The sequence below is a fragment of the Monomorium pharaonis genome, chromosome 9 (genome assembly GCF_013373865.1).
Source record: "Monomorium pharaonis isolate MP-MQ-018 chromosome 9, ASM1337386v2, whole genome shotgun sequence".
Lineage (NCBI taxonomy): Eukaryota > Metazoa > Arthropoda > Insecta > Hymenoptera > Formicidae > Monomorium > Monomorium pharaonis.
The window spans coordinates 580949-603865 of NC_050475.1; the positions used below are offsets into that span (position 1 = coordinate 580949).

General features: G+C 39.4%; 1 protein-coding gene across 3 annotated transcripts in view; it reads right to left on the reverse strand.

Annotated features, from left to right (window-relative positions):
- Window positions 1-22917, reverse strand: part of LOC105828987 — a 167084-nt gene that overhangs the window by 80802 nt on the left and 63365 nt on the right. For 2 of the 3 annotated variants that reach the window (XM_036292060.1, XM_028193109.2), the window contains exon 2: window positions 9948-10151. The gene's annotated coding sequence lies outside the window, so the exon portion shown is untranslated. Of the gene's footprint in view, window positions 1-5058; window positions 5707-9947; window positions 10152-22917 lie in introns of those variants that run through there. The other variant, XM_028193108.2, reaches the window with a different exon arrangement.

The window sequence follows — 22917 nt, forward strand, 5'->3', positions numbered from 1 at the left end:
TTCTCGAAACGCCGGTAATAATCGAAATTAATCTAACGTATAATACGTGAATCCGCGGGCCAAGTTCACTGGACGCAATCGGTCTGTTAAATCGACAGCGCGTGTATACGGACGCACAAATGGAACACACGATAATTCATCGATGTGTCGCTCTGTGCACGTGGCATGCATTTCCCGCCGGTCCAGCCCAAAGGGGGCTCGATAATTAAGCGCTGACTTTCATAATCGCTCGTTCGTTTGTTCGCGCAGGACGTACATACCGGTGAGTAACGAGACGAGCGTGATAGTTACGGTCGGCGAGTGTTAGCGTATGTCACGCGATCAATCCAGCTCCCGACGTCAGTGTACAATTTCATTTGGCCGACATGTTTTACACCTATTACCCGTTTACAGCCTCTTCGACTGTCGCGTGTGACTGTTGTTTACTCAACGTCATGATTCACGTAATGTACGAGCAATTAGAAAATTTCAAATAGCGATGAAAGAAAATGCCGCGAACGAATGTGCAAGGGAAAGGCGGAAATTAAGAGAACTCCATTTTCTTATCGGCCGCGTCATGATAAGTGAGATAAATAACAAATGTGTATCGGCGAAAAGGAAACTGACGTGCATTGTTGCGAGGTACATTGTTCGATTACGCAATTCAAAGATAAATTATCGCGGCAAACAAAACGCACGCCGGTTAATACGGAGATAATCAACATTTGCGAAACGTGTTGTCTTTGGCGAGAGAGAGGAACGCTTGACAAATGGATCAGAGTTTCCCGATGAAACTTCGGAGAGGGGCGGGAGGGGAGGGGCGGAAGGCGCGAGGCTCTAAAACACGTTAGTAAATCTACGGACGAACTGTTACCATTTCCAGATTCCCCGGGCGGAGCGCATCGGAGAGAGGCCTCTAATTACTCCGGGGATTAAGCGAGACGACGCGCTGCGATCTGTCTATTCCATGCCAAGTAAGAAATTTACAACATTGGTACTCGCAAATTTCCCCCGCAAATATCATAATTAAAGCCACTTGGCAGATTGCCGCACTTCGAGCATTCATAAGTCTCGTAATTCGCGAGATCAAGTTGCGGAGCAAACAATCTCCTATCGCACTCTCAAGATCTAAATTACATCTAGTTTGGAAACACAGCAAACCGTTTTTCGAGATAGAGAGAGAGAGAGAGAAGAGGAGGGCACAACAGGTGATTATATTACGTCTTTAAAATAAACGTTCGGGCAACGAAAAAAATAATCAATATTGACTGTCTGCTTACCACCGAGAGATTCATAAACGTATTTATCAGGCTATATTTGGGTCCCTCCCCGAAATGATCTACTCCCCTTATTCTTTCATTATTCCGGTAAATTAATTTGCCGCGTCCCGACCAGAATCGAGAACTGTAATCTCACTCATGTACGATCCTATTTACTTAACTCAAATGCACTTCCGAAGTCTAACAAACTTCTCTCGGGTGACACTCCGTACATCAAATTTGCGCGTTAAACGCTAATAAACTCGAAGCTTGGGAAACTCCCTTGCGTCGACGAGTTTTGCGATGCTCTCGGCGCATGCCGAGTATGAAAATCGTCCCCCCCCCCCCCTCCCCGCGAGAACGTGAGCGAACTGCCAAGATCCCCAAGAAGAAGAAAGAACGACGGACCTAGCGAGCAAAGATTTCGCCAGGATCGTGCTCGATGGCTCGTGTTTATGGTGCGCGATTGTAAGACCCGAGGGAGGCTTTACGAGCTTCAAAACATCTCGTCTCGGTGTGTTCGAGCGCATTTTCCAAAGCCAATGCCATACGGGACATCTCCCGTGGGGTTGAGAATGCCATCTCTAATATCCTCATTCCGTTTCATTCGCTCGCGAATTGTATCCGTTTATCTTTTTTGAAATTTTCTGCGATGCATTCAAACCGCTCGTGTTCAGCGAGTAAATATATAAATGCACATAAAATGCAATTCCGCATGTATAAAGCATCGAAATCATTTCTTTTTGCTGGAATTAAAAAATGTGGTTATACAAGGATATGATTTCAAAGATATTCGGTTTCATTGCCACTGATACTATCATCAATTTTATTGCTGCAAAGTAGCTATACCAAATTCCGCACCTGTTTCAGGGGGAAAAGAGCCTCGGTTCTCTTTTTATGAATAATGCATGCGTGCGTGGGGGAGGAAGAGGAAAATGATATTTCAAACGTTCATGCATATTCGTCACTCGGTTCGACCCTTTGATTTTTCGATTAATCAGCGCGCCATACGCACGGCGAGTCCGTTGAATATCGTATTCCGGACACACGGCGGCGGCGCGGGGGGCGATCGAGTGAATCTACGGAAGGCGCGAAGTCGATTCGATAAATTTGCGACGCAATCCTAAATTTGTCCGCGACGTCAATCGTTCCCGGCCGGCTCGCATTTGGCACGCGATCGCCCGCTCCGCGGACATCCCCGGCGGCAAATCGATCGTATTAGGCTCCGCGCCATCGTCGACGCGAACAATGAGCGATCGGCCGTTAATGCCGCGATTTGCAGTCGCGCGAAGAGGCTGCCGACACCGCCTACGCCCCGATGGAATATCAAGCAGGCTGCCGTCTGCATACGGCTGCAGCGCTGCCGTCTCTTTGAAGAAAAAATCTCGCCCTTTATACACTTGCGACTCGACGCCGCCGTCCGTGACTTCAATTTACCCGCCCGTTTTTTCCACCGCGTACGCGCCTCTCACGCTAACGCTATTAAGCGTACGTTTTTCCATTAAAAACCCCTTTAAAAAAAAAAAACCACCAAAACGCTTGAATTAATAATATTTCTTTGGAATATTTTTTAATATTTGTAAATACGTATTATTTTTTGAAAGACGTCTCTTAATGAATAACTTGCTAACAATGCGTGTAAAAATTTGATGGCAAATTTCTGCGATATAAAATTTGATACAGTCACGGATTTCTAGCGATAATACAACAAGTTTTCGAGGCTGTGCGATCTTCTCTGGATATTGCGGAAATCATTTAAACCTGATAAAGCGAATTCATATAACGTCCGCAACACACACACACACACACACACACACACACACACACACACACACACACACACACACAAAACGGAATGTCTTGACTGGCAGCGTTGGCTTAATGAATTCCTTGTACGAACGATAATCGCGGCAATTAGATAAACGCGTGCGCGAGCTTGAAGCAAAAGGATCGTCGCTGGTGGTCCCACCGTGCGGCCGCACGCTTACAAATCCTCCTTAGATCCTTACCGGAAAGTTCGCTATGCCTGGACATTACTCACCGGTCGACGACGAATGCTGCTAAAAGACGCGAACCACCAACATCGAACCGCGTGATGAACCGTAAGCCGACGCTGTCACGTTCCTGCCTCGTGGAAATAAAGGAGGAAACGCCGGCGGCTGGGACCGCAATTCCGAGAGCATAAATCGCGAATATATTAATCTCTAATACCACGCATAACTCGAAAATACTGGACGCGGATCTCTCCGATAATTTCGAATGTCGAATTTTACAGTAGATAGAAATAAATCACGGGATTGAATAGAATTTTGCAGCAAACACGTGCAAACGGGAACAAGAAGTCGTTTTAAACACCTGTGCGGTAGAAAAGAAATTAGAAAAGAAAAATTAAAAATCTCTCATAATTGTTTCAGTTCTTTTAAATTTTTTTCTTAAATCTGCAATACCGTTTTATTGCTTCTTTTTCTTCTCTACAAATAATGTTGATTCGGTAACGTTAAATTTGTTATAAGCAAATGCTCTTAAATATTTCCTGTTCTTAATAACTAGACATTTAATATAAGGTTTATGGTCAAAAAGAGAGGAAGTCATTTTCATTAAATGAGACGATATTGTCGGCGATGAAGAAACAACGCTTTATATTTGCTTCCACCTGCTGGCCGAGATTATTAGCAGAGAGGTAATTGAGTTTGCGAAAGAGGAAACGCGAGAAAAATCAGTACGACCTTTGTGTAAAAAGTTTCTTGAATTCATAGCTTACATAATTACGTAATAAAATGCAACGAGCATAATAAGCGGTAAAACGATTAAATTCAATATTCAAGAACATAAGGATCCCTTTAATTTCACAATAAACGTCTCATTGTCTAAAAAAAAAAAACAGTACCACGCATAAATGGCGAAGCGCATAAACATTCATCTATTTAATTAAACGAAGTCCGTCACAAGTTGTCCAAACAGTTTGTATCTTTTTCCGATGCAATATTTTTAAAATCAGCTTTACAAAACAGACAGTTTTTAATCAAAACCATTCGATGGGCTTTCAGCTGAAATGATTTTGACCACTCAAAATCCAATTCAATTAAAATCTCTTGGCAAAATTTACACACGACTCGGGCCGCGCGCGACCATTAAACGCGATCATGATCGGCGAAAATTATCATATCGGTCGGAAATGGTCGACGATTGGTTTAATGTGCGCTATTGATGCGAACGGAACAAGCTGGAGCTTCCGCTGCATTTCCCGCATCACCTTAATCGCACACTTATTTGCCTATGAAACGACGTAGTATGCATTTCTCATTTGCATGCATGCATCGACACACAACACGAATTGCCTTGACGATTGCTTAACGTCGCGCTTAACGTAAACACGTTATCGCATTGTCGTACCACGTGAAACAATCGCGGCGTTACACGCGCGACCTGTAAATTAAAATTGGATGAATTTACAAAAAAAAAAAAATCAAATATCATACAAAATCGACGATATTAATTAAACATTAATTAATTAAAACGAACCGCAGCGCAACTCGTAACAAGCAGCGTTATAACGAGCGATCATTTTTGTGCCGAATAAATTCAAGATTACGTTTGAAAATCTGATTAAAGTGCTGCGCGCTGATTGAATGTGAAATCTGTACATTTTATTATCGGAAATTTTTTTAAGTACCGTTAAGTCTCAATTCTGTGAAAACGATTTGCACCGAGCACTCTGTACATAAACCTACTTCGTCGCTATCGCGACGGTCTTTCTACGGAAACTAACGAAGAACAAAAGATGACAGATTTTATGTCGCCCGTTAGAGAGTACGTTTACCTGCGCTACGACGTTGCTCCATTGCACTCGGTCGCTTTGCGTAACACTCACTGGCGTAAATATGAAAATCATCGCGGCACTCTCGATATCGAATCCCGCGAATACACGACATATTGTTGCTAGACTTTTCGCATCTTTATATATCTCATCTGGCGACTCGCGTGCTAACTCCGCGTTCGAAAACGAAGGAAAAAAAAGAAGGAACGGATTGTACACGCGAATTGACGAGACAGGCTCGAGACGCGTCCAACACGCGAACGTCCAAGCGACGTTATCAGAATAATCTGTCGCATCCGTCGCGACGAAAATGACATGCTACCTTCGCCTTCTGCCTCAAGCGAATAGACTGCGCGATATATCGACACCTCGATAGAGGCGATATGTCCGTCCGTCGCTCTGATACGGGCCTCGTCGATAGCAAGAAAAAAACTTATCAATCGTATGCTGATAATCATGCCGACGAATCGCGCCTGGCATTTCCCTGGTATACTCGTTCGCGCTCGCGTTTCGAAGGGTAATGAAACGCGAGACGACGACGATGGCCTGTCGCACGCTCGATACGCTCGGGATCCGCTCGAGTCGCCGTCGCGCGAATAACAACAAAGCAATGCAAACATAGCGCCGACTGTGTGCCGGGCGTACAGCGTACATTTAATCAAAATACCGCTCCACGAGGCAGTATTTAGCGCATATACGTCCGCGACGCGACGGACGGCGAAAAAGTTTTTTTTTTTTTCACACGCGCGAGACGCAAATAAACCTCGAATTTAAATTTGATAATTCTTCCCGGCAGAGTAATTAATTACGAGTGTGAAAATTAATAATGAATAACGGATCGACGCTCGTGTGAGCAAAGAGTTAAATATTAATTTATACATTGACCCGAACGCGTCAACTTCACCTTTGATCACTTGTTATTGGAAAATTACTTGTGACCTCGACATTTTCAATTTTCGGCTCTAATTAATCTCCAGAATGCGTTGTTAAAGTATTCGTACGGTGACATATGTATATGAATTTTTCAGATAAATGTATTTCGCTCTAGCGGGAACAAAGCGCGATTTTTCATCCTTAGCGAGTGAATGTTTTTCTTGTCGCCACGATACATGGTGACTTTTCGCGAGCCAATCGATTCGCCGCTGCCCGTTCCTTACCCGATAGAAATCAATTTGGTATCGGAAGAGTAACATATGAAATCTCATAAGTTTCCAGGAGATTACGATTGTCCAATTTAGTTGCATCAAATAAAAACCGATACGCCACGGCGCACAACGCTCGCGACTATCGATGCATATAATATACATGTACAAATCCACGAAGCTTTATATATTACAACTTAAAATAAAACCGCGGAACTTAAATGGATGAAGCCGCAGAAGAGGAAACTGTCTCATAACGCGAGATCTCAAAAGACGTCGTGAGTGTGTGCACGTAATATACGAGTGAGAGAAGGTAACTATGGAAGCAAAGAGAAAAGTTCAAGATAGACGAACTTCGCCAAAGAGAAAATGTTCGAAAAGATACGAACTCGACGCTTCCTTTACCGTTCCATTGGCGTTCGATTACCGTATGTAAAGGAAGAAGAGCTTTTATCTAAAGAGGAGATACGAGGAAATCCGTCTCGTTAAAGATAAATTATTTCATGAATTTAATAACGATTTTTCTTCGTGAAAATTGAAGTTAGCAGTAACAATTCGAACGGATTTTGTATTACTCCATAAGAACCTTTAATACTCGTGTTATTAATATCCAATGAATTTTGTTTGAAATTCAACGTTAAGCTTGATTACTAAGTTTAAATATTAAAAATACGACAGATGCCGTATTTTCCGCTCAATCTTTCTTATAGGAAATTACTTTATTATTGATTTAAAATTAGCACTTAGAGATGAATCCTTTTTATTTAAGGTTCTAATAAAATACTGAAAACTTATTTAACTTTTTTAGTTAAATAAGTTTTCAGTATTTTATTAGAGTTTAAATGTTTAGTCAAAGATTTAATTTTAACTGATCATACATATAAATCAGAGATAAAAATATATTAGGTAAAATTTAAACTGAAGAGAAAAAAATTACCGTAAGATAGCGGCCTTCTCTTCTTTGTAACGTTAAAGAAATGTCATCTTTCTGCATATTATCTAATAATACGGGTATAAATTGCAAAAGTTGGTTGAATTTCTGACAGAGAACTTTATAATAAAGAATAGCAGATAACATTGCCGAAGTAGGACATTGCCACGAATGTAACAAAAGAACGCCAGTAATGAATCGACAGATTGTCAGTAAAGGATATATATTCTCGCGGAGTCCCTTTCGAGCGCGTTAATGAGGATTGAATTCATTACTTGACAGGCTAGGTATCAATTAACAGAGAAAAAGCCCCGCAGGCCACTTTCACATCGCCGTCTGCCAACCAGAACGAACTCGCTCTGTTTCAACAGACAATATCATAATTGAAAGCAGAAAATTTCAAACACGCTAAGTGTCAGGAAGCTGTTTTTCTTTAACATCGGAAAATTATCGGAAAACGTCTGCGATTTTTATTTATTACGAGCACCGCGTCTGCGTTACGCTGCCACACTCGATTCTTCAAAAAGCTGTTCGATCTTACATCAGGTATAAAAAGATAGAGAAAGTATTTTCAGAATTGTTCCCCCCAACATAATTCATGCACTAGAAAATTGCCTAATTAAAATTTTCCGAAAACTTTCTCTCGCAAAAAAGTGTTTCTAATATTTTGATCGACGTACCACTCACCGCGTAATATTATTGTAATTTAGCAAACATTGCTCTAAATATTTTATTGAATACATTTTTGCTAGACCTGTTGTCGAGACACAGGAAAAATAACGATGTTTTTCCGGATCGGAGATATTATATTTTTTAAAAGCAATGAGGCGCAAACAATGCATAAACATATTCATGACTCGAGTATTCCATAAACCCGCCGTAGAGTTTCACCCCAATCATAAGGCGACAAATACTCTCTCGTCCCAGTAAATCCCAGCAATATCTTGTAAATATTACGCTTGATCGATTTGAAATGCATTACTCATCGACTATGCAGATGCAAAATACTGCAACACCTTGAGGAAGCAGATATTGGTTCGCGTAGACTTCGAATTGTTGCGGGGAGAGAATAAAAACTGGGAAAGAAAAAAACGGCGATCACGCTGTCTCGCTCCGCAAGAAACATTGATCTCCAATAATTTATGTAACATATTACCCAAGAGTCTTGCGCACTTGTCGTGACGCAACCAATTACACAGTCAATTACAGCCAATTTTCATTCGTCGTAAACAAACTCCACTATGTTCTGCCGATAACTAATGACAAACACAATAAACATGTATTTTATTTAATGTACGCGATGCGTGCGATATCTAAATAGAATCAGTTGACTTGTGTCAGCACAAAAAAAACCTAAAGTGGAACATAAGTGCCAAAAAGTTCAGTTTTTTTCCATAATTTTTCTGTATTACCCTTATCTTTGTTACTTTCCAAATGACAGCAATTTCAAAAAAAATATCGAAAAACGAATGAAATTACGTATGTTTACTAGGTTTATCACGAAGTAATAACAAAAATCTTTTACGATCCCAAGTCGTATTAAGCCACGGAATTCTTGAAGATAAAGAACAACGATTAAGATATAAATGTTCATTTATGGAGTCGCTTCGCCACTTTTAAGGACAATTTAATTAGCTATTTCTGACGGTAATACATTTTAACTAACGTTCCATCTAGCGTTAAAATATAAATTCTGAAGAAGTATAACTTTCTCAAATGTAAATATTACATTAACCTACTCGCGAATAAATCATTAAAGAATCAGAGATGCTCTCTCCCTTTATTGAAGCAAATACAAAATTGAAATAAAAATTAACCGAATTGTCTTATTTTAATTTCGCGGATAAATTTATCTAATTGTAATTAATTATTAGAGGGAGAATCGTTTAATGTCGTTGGATATATTTCACATATACTTTATACTTTAATGCGCTGCACAGCGATAAATCTATGCAGATATCAAGTAAATAATTAATTCTTGCAAAAACTCATCCGACTTTTTAAATACACTTATGTTTATGGAGGTAACCAGTTTTTTCTCGAATCGACGACTAGATTATCAGCTCGTGACGTTTCTCGCACATTTTCCTAAGCAATAACTGTCGCACGCGGTCTGGCAAGGATCCTCCCTCGTCCTTCGTCGTTAGAGGATACACGAGGCACTTTCCCGCCGAGCGGAAACTATTTTTAGATCACCGGAGAGCTCTCCATTTGGCTCAGCGACAGTTCCACGAGGAACTAAGGGAGCTGGTAAATACCGGAATGTACCGCATGCCACCCCGTATAAATCCTCCGGGTGCAATCCTGTGGAGGTAGTCCATTATGGTGGAACGAACCGTGGACTCATCGGGATAACCGAGAAATCTCTTAGAAGACACTTGAAGCGAATACGCGCTCATCCCGCGGACCAATTGGATAACGAGCGATAAAAATTTTGTGATTTAAATAATCTGCAATTGATGGAGCAAGCGCCGCGGGCAGAATTCACTTTTTTGCGAATTAACATATTCCGTGTTTGCACGTCGAAAATTATTTTCTGTTCCTTTCGCATTTAGAAGCAGCCTGTGGCCAAATTTTTCTTCTCTTATACGACAAAAGTAGTCTCGGAGAAGAAAAAGATAAAACATGCAGAAATGCTTATATCAAATTATTACTCGAAGTTGAAGAAACAAAGGAATAAGTTTTGCTATTGGAAAATATTGCAGTATCACGCTCGCTCCATTATATGATCCTTCAATTGTGTTTCATGCAGCTCTCGGATAGACAATCGTATTGTCTATGGAAGAGTTAATAACAATGTTAAACATAAAAGGCCTTACGTTTATCTCCGCCTTTAAATTCTTCGGGTTCTTATGCGTCTCTTCCTCAAAGACTTCCTCTCCTTCTTTTTCTCCTCGAAAAAATTTTCCAAGATCAGTAATCCTCGCACGAATCCAACCAGCACGGCGCTCGGCTCAAGCTATGAAATTTGTTCCCTTCTCACGAAACAGAAGGCCATGACTCCTGAACGACTCCGTGACGATCTAGAAAACAAACCAATCGCAATCAAAGATTAGATTAGATTAGATTATGAAACATCTCAGAAACATTATTTATCTGTAGTGTATAATAGCTGATGAAAAAAGTGTGCCTCGAGTACAACATAAGTTTCGATAGCACAACGTATCGGGCGGATCTAATTTTTATCCTATAAATCTAACGTGTGATTTTTTTATCAAGGAGATCTTTTATATTCATACAGAGAACAGATAGATGAAAATGTGATGCGTGCAATATTGCAATACAGTGCAATATTGAAATGACTTTTCAAATCGTCGTAGTACAATAAAAATTTTATTATTGTAAAACATATATGTACGGTTCATGCATACGTACGCATTGCTGACACATCATGACTTCAATTCTATTGAAATATTTGATATCAATTCTATATATTGATTTCTTCTATTGAGGAACAGTTACATAAATGAATAGTTTGAAAACGTTGATATTTTGAGTATCAAATAAATGAATTTTCCAAGCAATCTCTTCTGCACGGAATATTTTGTGATTAAAACCGCAGTTTTCCTCTATATATATCTCTACATATACATATAACTATGTTATTTTTTAAGAAAAATCTTGAAAATGTTTAAATATATCTTTAAACAAAATTATAATACATTGAAAAGCTCCATTTTTTAAGTTATAACTGCTCCATGTAATATTAATAATAATAATATCATTATATTTATAGTTCTATAAACTACGAAAAGATTTATTAAAAATTATAATTGTATAATTCTAAATATCGATATATGCACAATGAAATATAAAAGAATATAGGTAATAAAAACGGATGGTAAAAATATACTTGGTACCGAAAATGACTATGAATTATAATTAAATTATGGTATCGCATTTTTTTTCTCCCAGTGGACTCTCCGATAACAAAGAGCTCCTTATCGAATTCGGGGTCAATTTGAGGTGAGAAAATGGGGAATTGAACGACCCGGCCTAATGCGTAAGAGGACTAATGCACACAGATTTGTTGAACGTCGTCACGTAGTCTTCTATACGTATTGAAGTGCGCGACGAAACAAGTTAATTAAGAGGACCACCCACGACAGAATCTTCGTTCCTCGACAAGATTGGCAACGTGCCAAGTCGGTACTCGAAAGTCGACTTTCCGCTTTCGTATCATCTCGAAACGTCAATGCCTCTCGAAATCGATTTCCTTTTCTTTCCGTTATAAGAAAGTTACAAAGTACATTTTCATTTCGATTGCAGTTGATTAATTTGACAAATAAATAGACCGATTCGCATTTATTAGATTTCTTGAAACAAGAAACAAAGAGAGAGAGAGAGAAGAGATATTTTGCGAAATGTACCCTCGCGAATGTAATTTCAACTATATCGTATCATATATATATGAAAGTAGAATTTTCCTATTTAATATCAAATTATATAAACTATGTTAATTCACTTTTATTTAATGCATTAATCAAGTATCGATAAGTTTCATTATTATTAAATAAACAAGTAGCTAAAAGAATACGAAATACCAGGCGTAATTTATAAAAATGAGATTCTCATCAAAAAATATGTAATTATACAGAGCATCACATAATAATTACGTTCAAAATTAATACCTTGTCTAAGAAAGAAAGTCAGAAACACTTATCGACGTCTTGTAAATTTCTTCTTTATTATTTCATCGAGTCTATCTTCTTCGATATTACATTTTCCTACCGTCTTCTCTATTATTCTTCGTTATGCATCTGTGAACACGCTATGCAATTTCAAGCTTGACCTGAACTTCACGGGGAATAGTCTCGCGATAACTCTGTCAAGCTCTATCCAATTACGTAACCGACAAGAACTCCGATATGTGTCCAGCGAACCAACGGTGGCTCCTCGCTGTTTAGCATCCGTATAAGAACTTAATGCCATATTTTACGAGCTCGTAAAGCAAACGATTAAGATCGCCACGGACCGTCATCGATGCTATTCGCCCGTTCCGCCGGTGCATTGTCGTAAAATTGGTAGCAAATTAAATATGCTGTTCCCCCAAAGTGCTTGCCGTCCCTTTATGCTGCCGTTTATTGCACAATGGAATTCGAAATATCTATTTAACTGCAGGCTTCAACGTGAAACTACTTTTGACAGCGCAAAGATTTTAAGCAAGATAAATTCTGTTCATCGTGAAATCACGATTTTCAACATTAAACTCGCTCGCAAATTAAATCTCAAATTCAATTTCAGTTAAAATTTACCTGATTTTATAGCGAATGACGAAAACAATGCCTGGCGTGCAATCCACCGAAGTATATTCACGAACGTTACAACGATACATCGGGGTCCTGTTTTCGTGTGCTTTAGACGCCGTTTAGTTGTAATCACACTATTTTCCCTATCCGTGAGTTACGACGTTAATACGTCGAACTAACAACTTTCGCGGACAGAACAATGACTGCGGAACGGGTTCTCATTATACCGAGACTAGATTAGCACGGCAGTTCATTAAGTTTGCGAGCTATGTAGGATCCGGGACGATAAATATTTACGTACTGCCGAATGTGGGTTACGTTTGCATACGTATCGCACCCGCGGAAGGATATTAAGTGCCGTTACGAATACTATGGATCGAGAACGACGGGGGGGATACACCCTACGCAAGTCCTGCGATAAGGGACTTCGCTTCCTTCGACTCACGCATCGCGGAGTCGTCCGCTTTTATCGTTTCACCTTTGCGCCATCAGCTCCCATTAGCCTCCCGTACTATACGCGCCACGTTTGTCTTACATGACACTATTCGCTTATTTAAATATTCGTTACTGCCTGCTGCGTTCCAACGTATCAAATTCCCTTCATCGGGGATCCATTTTTTCCTAAAATTGTCCCTCCCTTTTTAGCCCTTATATGGGTTTTACACGTATGAAATATCTTTCAATCAGAAATTCTCATATCTCCTTCCACTGTTTATCTCGATGCCCTCGATGCTGTTTCTTTATCCATGGAAACAGAGGTATTAGCTATCAAATATTAGCCTTGCCTTTCAAGCCATCAAGATTAATTCCGTATCTACTCCATATCTGTCACGAGGAATATGAATATCTGAAATACGCTATCGACGAGAAACTTGGAAGGGAATTTGGACGAAAAGAGGTCGGGGGAGAGGCCGGGGGGAAGGGGAGAGGGCGCGGGAGTAAATCGAGCGCTGAAAAATTGCGGGATACATTCGGAATTCAATATACTTAGATCGGCGCGGGAGACAAGCGCGCGGAAAATGATCGATGACGACATAATTATTAATCATTTGGTACTTATCGCGGGCAGTATCTCTCGGGAGGAATCGCGCGCGGGAGAATGAATGGCCTGAATGCAAACACCGATCGATCCGACGGGCGAGATACGAAGAAAACTCGAGGGCGGGGAGGAGATATATGCGCGAGCGGTAGAAAACTACGATGGCGGAGAGAAATGCTTATTCAGATTCAATTTCGATTGAACGATCAACGTACCCGGTGAGTTTTCGAGGAGCGCCCTGGCACGTATTCGTTGGGGTACGGTCGCGTGGCGCCGAGTACAGCCGAGATTTCGTATAAGAGCGGAAGGCTCGAGACGTCGCGACGTCGCCGTCGGTCGGGAGATGCCGAGAATTCCCCGGAATCCCGTCGCCGTGTTTTCTCGCCATCTGCACCGCGTAACATCTGTATTTGCGTTCTCTCTCACGCGTATCTCCACGAGTATACCCGGTACGAGACGTGCCGAAATACGGAGAAACAGCAGATATACGGAAATTGAATGATACTCGTGAGTGTTACATTATTTCGCGGATAACGTTGTTGCAATATGTATCCGCGGCTTCGTATTCGCCCGAGAATTCTAATTGATTCGCCTCGGTACACACACACACACACACACACACACTCTCTTCGGCACGCGAGCGGAATCCCCGCTTTATACGAGAACATTGAATTATTATCTCCATTACATCTCGTGCGCCAAAGAGCGAGCTGAACTCTATACCGCAACTTCACCTAGTACGCGTTTCATATTGTATTTAAAGGGTTTTAGCCTAAGGGGCTCTGTACGATTCCCCCTCCCCCTCCTCCTCGACTCCGTATGTATATTCCCGACGCCACGATTTTCGTTCTACCGCCGACGAAACACTTCGCACTCCATGCGAGAAACGCGACGACGCATTTATGTGTTTTTTTTTTCTTCCTGCCACCGCATTTGGCGAATGAATGGCTTTTACCTCGCGTACCATCGTTTATTCATGCGTCGCTCATAAATGAATCATCGCGCATTCGCTCGCGCGCCTCTGCGGATGGTCGGACTGACTCTCACTTCAATGACAATTACGTTCGCTTTCCGCTCGCCTTGACGACCAGGGGGGCCCACCAAGGACGTGTCTGTCTTAGATGGACATCTCTCTCTCTCTCTCTCTCTCTCTCTCTCTCTCTCTCTCTCTCTCTCTCTCTCTCTCTTTCTCTCTGTCTCTCGTGACACCAACCTCAACTCTACCACCCCCATGTTGTCCCGCTGCTCCACTTTACACTCATTCAATTTCCTTCTTTCAAGCACCTGCTGTGTGTTCAGCAAGAATCAATTCCGAAACTTTTCGCCAAAGTTGCCACGTCTCTTCTAAACGCTTTAGAAACTTTACGTGAATTTTTAAATAAGCTTTGAAAATTAACACAAATTGCGTTCATTACGCTTCCATAACGTTCCGTTCGCGTTGCGAATATTCAGCCAACATCGTGTTCAATCTTAAAATGTGACCTACTTTGTTACAATTAAAAATATATTGATTGAAAATTATTAACTAGAAAAGTGTTCAATTAAATTCTCGTTGAGAAAAAATTAAGAGGGACTTCAATATCCAGAGATTGCAAGCTTGACAGGCACAATTCCGTTTTCATAAAAATAAAAATCAAGCTGAATAATATTAATGGTTTTCAACGTTACTTGCTCCAACGTTCATTCATTACTTAATGAGTTGGTGCAAGAGCGAGCTCAAGCCAGGGAGTTGCGTAGATGTTCTCTAGTCTACCTCACAACTATCGGAAATCGACACTTGACCCAAGATGTCGAAGCGAAATGTAGGGACCTCTTAGTAGGACATTTAGTTTTAGACGAAAGGGTCTGTCAGTTGCTATAAGTACTGACTAAGGACTCCAGTTCCTCTGGGAGTGCCAAACGATGGGATGGCTAAGATAGTGGAAAAGAAAATGGCAAGAAAGCTCGAAGCCGAAAACAAACAGTATGTGAAAGAAAAAGAGAGAGAGAGAGAGAAAAAACATCGAATATTTACGCTTTTGTGAACGGCACTTCGTAATCGGAAGAAGCTTCAGAATCGACGGAAGACAAACTCTCTTTACCCTACTGAATCGCACTGAATGTCGTGCGACACTTGCAAAACTTTAATGAAGCATTCAACCTCGACGATAAAACGAGAGAATAAATTTGCAACAAATTATTTATGCCTTCTTTTGTTATCACAGAGTGATTGGAAAGAAATGGAATATGAAATGTACTGCTTTGAACAACTTTCAAATGGAATTTTTAAACGTAAGTTAATAGGAACCTTATCAGTTTCTTTTTTTTTTCCCCCCAAAGACTTTACTGACAATTCAGTATAATTTCCACAAGATAATAACGAAGTAACTAATAAAATAACCGACTTTTACTTAGTAACTCAAAATCATTAATATCAAAAATTGCATATAGTTTACGTAACTTCGTTAACTTCAGCTACTATTTTGTAATTGACTTATAATACAATAATAATTAAATTTATCATAAAGAATCAATGTCTAACTTACAAAATAATTCCAGCCCTTTATGGCTCTATTCAGTCTATACATTTAGAACGAGTTATTCTTTCAGGCTTATCGACTTAAACATTTACTAATGTTAAACTCAGAGAAAAATCTATACGCTTTTTCGTTATCCGCTAAGCTGTCGGAGCAACATTCATTCGGTGTAAAGAAAACGAAAATATCTTCGAGAATCCACAAATCGTCAAGTGAATAAGAGACAGAAGCCGCGAGATGGATCGACGGTCTGCTGCTGTATAGAGCGAAGGGTATAAGGAAAACGGGGAAACGATTTGTATGTCTCTCGACGCGAACAGCTGCAACTGTTCGCACGTGAATATCGACACACTCGCGACGTCAATGACACTAACGATGACATCGTTTTCAACGGAAGGAGACGCCCAAGTTGACGGTGATAAATTGACGACGCTTTCCAGGGGAGGCGCCGTGAAGATCGAGAGGAAAAATCACGCGGGGGTGACGCGCGATTCGTTCATCCGGATCCATTCGTCTGAAAAATGCGTTTGCACACATCGGAAAACACATCGGTCAACCGTAAAAGGTGCAACACAATCTCAACTTCAAATTTATGAATGTCACTCATTTGTATCCCTCTCGCTAACAAATATTACAAAGTTTTATTTGCGAAAATGTCATATTGAAAATTTAAGTAATGCATGGGTTATTATAATACATTTCAATTCCAAAATTTGAACTAATTTATTTAGCTGACAATTAAATTAGAACATAAATCAGTTATGGAATAGTTTTATAAAAAAAAGGACTTCTAATAATCAAACATTGTATATATAAAGTGATATGATCTTTTTATAAAAGTACACAGTTTCGCAATTTTTCGCAAGATGTAAGAAAGTTTGGAAACGTAAACATTAGTATACAAAATTTATTATCTGGGATACAAAGTTAGACACACGTGTTCTTAATCTTTAATTCTGCCTCCAAACTTCCTACAACCGAAATAAGGTTACGAAAAAAGATTTTTCGTTAATAAAATCGTAGATTGGAAACTGAATGTAGAATGTTACTCGCTATCCCATTTCCTCGGAAACTCATTGATATAAAATCAGCATTTATTAAATGCAACGACCTAGTAAAAATAACTTCCATCAGATATTCCGCGAGTAAAGGACCGGCTCCACGTTCGCCGAGAAGAATCAATAAGTTAAAAGAAAATACGAGAACACTCCGAGAGAGGCATCTAATAAAAATATCTTAGCGTGTATGAAAGTGACGGTGGAGGGGAGGGGGTTGAGAAGTAAGTTCGACTTGCGCTCACAAAGGCGATTATCATCGACGCACGACAAGCGATGCTAAAGCTAATCGATTGCAGCATAGAAGAAAGAGAGACGCTCTCGAACTGCGTCGCACGTACACCGCATTATAACTATATTATTGATTATGATCTGCATTGAGCAGAGGTAATTATTGTCGACCTTTATGCCGAGTAAAACGCCTAGCTACTGGCCTTTACATCGACCTGCAACAATCGCGGAACGAGTAGCGAGACAATTAAGCCTATGGGAAGTCATAAGAGAGGCGACCCACTCCAAATTTAATTGACCCGTAGCGATACGTTCTATTTCCAAGTTAATTCGATTACGTTAGCGAATAAAAAAAAACTAACACAATGTCTGTCATTAAAACGAATCGCGAAAATTACGTATATATCATAGATAAATCGCTTAATCCCAGAAAAAAATCGAAGACTCTTATTATCCAATTATTAATATTAATTATTAATTAATGTAATATATTATACTCTGTAATTATAATATTAATTATTATATTATCTATAATCTGTATTAATACCCGATCCAAAATTCTCTCTGCTTTAATTCTAATATTACTCGAAAAGAAAATATTGTAAGATTAAAAAAAATTTTTTTAATTTTCACTAAAATCTTGCAATTTTTAAAACAGCCCTTTATATATCAATATTTTTATTATTTTTATTAATTAAAATTTAAAATTTTTATTCCTTTTTTCTTTTCTTAATTATCGTATCGTAAAATTCTATAAAGTGTAAGTTTTTTCTTAATTACTACTTTTTTCTTGATTATAACAATGATATTCAATAAAGAGATAAACAATTTAACAGCCGAATCTTCGAAAGTTTTGCTGTGAAAAAATCGACTTGATGTCGCGAGAGGGAGTAACCCTGTTATCGAATCCCACTCTTTTTTTCCAGTCTGCGTTATGCGCGCGAGCCTATAAAGCAAACGACATTGCGAAACTCGCAATACAGCGCCTACAGCGTGGCGTGCGAGCACGATGACGGAAAATTCCTTATCTCAGCGCGAGATGCACGTTTCGTAAAAATCAAAGGCCGTCTTGGCCGCGCCGAAGACGACGATGAAGAGAGAAAGAAAGGGAGAGAGAAAGAGAGAGAAAAAAAGAGAAAGAGAGAGAGAGAGAGAATGAGAGTGGGAGAGAAATAATTGGCGGGATCGAGCGCACGGCGAAAGAAAGCGTAGTTGAAATGTTCTTGCATTCTGAGGTAAAATTGTGACGCTTACGAAGGAAAATCAGATTCCTTTGTGCTTCGCGAAAATATAAGAAAAAAAAGAAAAGAAAGCCATTTTTACTCGCCAGACGATAAACGAAGGAAATGTATCGTCGGCCTTTACTCCATGAAACGCGATGGCGGGATGGCTGATGATCTTGTAAAACCGAGCAAAAAAAGGAACCATACAACCGCATGCCGAATAGACAACGCTGCAACGCCATCAACAGATTGCGTTATATTTTCTGCATATTAATTTTAGTTTGGAGTAAAGAGACAAAAAAAAGAGAGAGAAAAAGAGAGGATAAGCTCTTTACGCGGGAAAAAATTAGCGAAAATTTTCATGTTTAATGGAAATTACACCGGGTAATAAAAACTTTTGCCTTTCACATTTTATACCCGCCCCCCTCCCCCCAAATTTTAAGACTGTTTTGAAATAACCTTTCCCTTGTATCTCGCTTAAAACTTTACGGGAGATTGTCAGCGAAAGCTGGAAAACTATTGCATTAAGCGCCGTGGAATGTGCCTTCATGTCGCGCGACAGCTCTCGTTAATATTGCACGTGGACTGGCGCAGAGCAATAAAGTTTATGCGCGAAACAAAAGTGCTAAAGATAACTCGTTAGTACACCGAGGACGAGGCAGGTAATTAGCCATATCAAACGGAAACTTCGCGAGGCATCCTACGAACGCCTGCCTGGCTCGCCTCGCCCACGTGAGAGCAGCAATAAGCTCCGTTTCCATCGTGATATTGATAATTTAATCCCCCGTCGATTGTTTCAATCCCGAAAGCCACGTCTCGAAGGAGCTCGGAGGCGCCCTCGCAATAAACGCTCGACGATATCAGCCTTCTCTTTTTCATATTCGGTATTTCCTTTACGGGAAACATTCCGTGCATTTTGATAAACTTATCAAAATGCGCGGAATGCCTTTGACAAGAAAATTTTTTTTTTTTTAACTTATCAAAATGCACGGAGCGTAGCGCATTATAAACAAAAATCGTGTCTCACATGGTCGCTCGTTTCCAAACGTTCGCAAACGCGAAGAGAAAATGCTTTTGTTTAGAAATGGAAAAAGAAATGCAAACAGCGTATACCGTTTCTGCTCGCAACGGAAACGAGCGAATGTAGCACACTTTTCGTTTCAAGTTCCTGTCCGAGCCACGCGATATATTTAGCTACCGTGACATTTTTCCCCAAGGGTTGTCGTTTCGTCGTCGTATCTCCCGTCCGCCTCTGCATCGATTTGCGGCGAAGCGATGCTTCGGTAAACGAAAAGGGAGCTGCTGCTTATTATTATTGCAAATTGTTTCTGTATTGTAAAATATTATTCATTTCCAAGAGTCATTGTAACGTTTTTATAACACTATATACACTGAAGAATCTAAATGACTCGTATAAAATAAAGTGGCACAATTTAATTGAATTCGTAAGTACTAACGCGGTTTATTTAATACATTTGCCAGTTAAAACTCTCGTATCTCGCTCCTTCGGTCCATTCTCGTAAAAAAAGTGAGCTAAAGAAAGTTACACGACACATTCATGGTACCTCATTTTGCATAATAAGATCACGTTGCTCTTTTCTACATTCTATTAAAACCGTCTAAAAGAAAAAAAACTTCTAATCCCGCTTATTGTTAATTTAAAATGTTAAATATCGTAAAAATGGTGACGCATCAATAATGCGAAATCCGTTTAATTAATGCATTGTTGTATCCGTGTATTCTGAATCTCGCCACACCAATTAATTCTAATAAACAACTTTAACAATATCAAATGTCTATTCAGCTAGAAACAGGTTGCTGCTACCGAAATTTAATGGATCATTAGATACATGATTATTGCATACCATTGATACCATTGAATATTTATTGGAGAAACATTTCAGTGTTTGCATGGTCGAGAATCTAATTTGCGCCGATTTAATCTGCTGTGCTAATCTACAACTTACCAAAAGCATATTGCTATATATATATATATATATAATTTTCCTCTACGCACAATTTGAATTTCAATATTCGTATTCGCTGTTAATCTGCTTGTTTAGAAAGTACGTGCACAAATAAATCCAAATAAATTTTGTAATTTGAACTGTGATTTTCTCATTGCATAATCTCTCGTTTATCATTCATAACTAATTAAATTAATTAATTAATCTATATGCTACGTTATTAGATATCTCTATCGGCTGTCCTACTCTGTTTAAGAAAGACATGAGAAATATCAAGAAATCAATTACCAATGATACACATTTTTTTTATTTAAGTTATTAAACTTGATATTAACGGTCATATAAATATGTACTTATGCGGTTTACCCGTTGCCTCGGAAAGCTCGATAACAAAGTGTACGTGAAATATCTATTTCATACTCATAACAGAACGACAGTACTACTTATAAGTTTGATTTATGAGTTTCTTCAATTATAAACATGCAGAAACAATATTAAAACGCAAAAATAGCATCGTTAAACATAAAACTTTGAGTAAACAACAGGATAATGGGCATGAGAATGATATAAATACGGTATATGACATTTATACTGTAAATACATATAACAATAATAATATAAATGTAAAATAATAAATTGTTTAATGCATATATAAAAATGAATTAAATATATAAAGTATTTGATTAATCTGCACTCAAATATCAAAGCGTCATATATAAAAAGGATTGGACATCGTTGCTTCATAATCCAACACTTTTTTTTTTTTTCAATTTTACCTTTATTTCTTCCCATCGAATACATGAAAAATATAACAAGTAACTTCATAATTCAGTCATCGGCACGTGCTCGAAAATACTCAATATGATTCTGTTGACAAATACAATCCGGCGATCGATGGCCGCGCAGAAAACGACAGCGATATCGCTGACCATAATATCGTGGAAATTGAAGAAGGAAAAGATAGAGAGATAAAGAAAAAAAAAAGAGGGAGAGAGAGAGAAGAGCCCGGCAAGCGCGGCGTTGCGTCGCCACCGATTATCGTCTCGCGGGAAAACAAATTTCAATTATCGTTTGTTCATTAAGCGCCTTAAGCCGTCCCGGCGGCGGCATCGGCGCGACGGGAAACGAAAAGGCGGAAAGGCAGCGGCCAGGGAACCCGGGGAGAAAGACAACGGATCGATACCGGCCGAGGGAATGTGTACGGCGCGGCGTGTGTCCATCGCGCGCGTGCTGGATCAATACGCCAGGCGAATTTCGCGCGAGTCCGAAAGCCACGCGCCAGGCGCTCTTTCCATGGTACCGCGGTCCCATTTCCATGGAATGTCACGTGCGCTGGGAAGCATTTAGAAAATTCAGACGCAACATTGCAACGAGCGCGCGCGCGTGCACGACATTGCACAGCGTGAGTGCGTGTGTGTGTGTGTGTGTGTGTGTTAAAATAGAGTAAATGGAGCAGTGAACCGCCAACCGCTATTGTCGAGTAATTGAGTCTTTCGCCGAATGGAGATACCGCTTTCGTCACGTACATATGTACGCTGCATCGATTAAAGTCTCGGAGTATGTTAATTTTACGCCAAAGCGTACCCGTTTAAATTAAAAATGGAAAAGAAAAAGAGAAAGAAAGAGAGAGAGAGAGAGAGAGCGCGCAAATTTAATGATTTTAGTAAGGAAAATAAATAATGTTAAATTAGTGACAAAAGGGAAAAATTACATAGAGTGACGAAGTTGTTATTGAATAACCGTGAGCTCCTCTAAGTAATCCGATAATCCAGTTCTGGTTTGTAGATAATTTAAAAATAACAATAACATTTTCTCTCATTTATAGGAAGATATAATTACATTATTTTATATATGCGTTCATAGAGAGAAATAATAATAAATTTATTGAAACTATTAAATCTATCGAGTAACTATCAAAATTAGTAACCATCGCAATTACCTAATTGAGCGTTCTCCTCTTTTCCATTGATTAAATTGTAATTTATTAAATTTCGAGAATTTATTAAATTTCGAATATAAATCGCATTCTTTTCAGAAGCAGAGAGAATTCAATTGATTTAACTTCTATATATAAATGCACCCGTATCGTAAGCGTCCATATTAATTTTACAGAAGTCGAAACTGTACTGCTGGTAAATATCAAGGTTTGAAACGCAGCTTACCGCACACACAGACACACACAACAGACGTTTATCTGCATTTATCCGCATCCCACACGGGTTTTGCATTTTTCATTTCGTACACGGCCCATCATACACGCGTCGAAACACAAGCAAATTGACTAGACGTTCACGGCGAAAAAAGGGTCGGACGTTAAAGCACTCTTTCGCGACATCAAGTGTCATCGCATTCGTGAAGTGCGCAAGAGCTCGTTGTACGTATCGATAAAATCGGGCATTGATTGAAGTTAATTTTATTGGGGGAGACTTTTTTCCACGAGTCACATGTATATAATTTTTGCTTTTAACGTAGTCTCTATATTTTTATTTATATAACTTCCAGCATATCG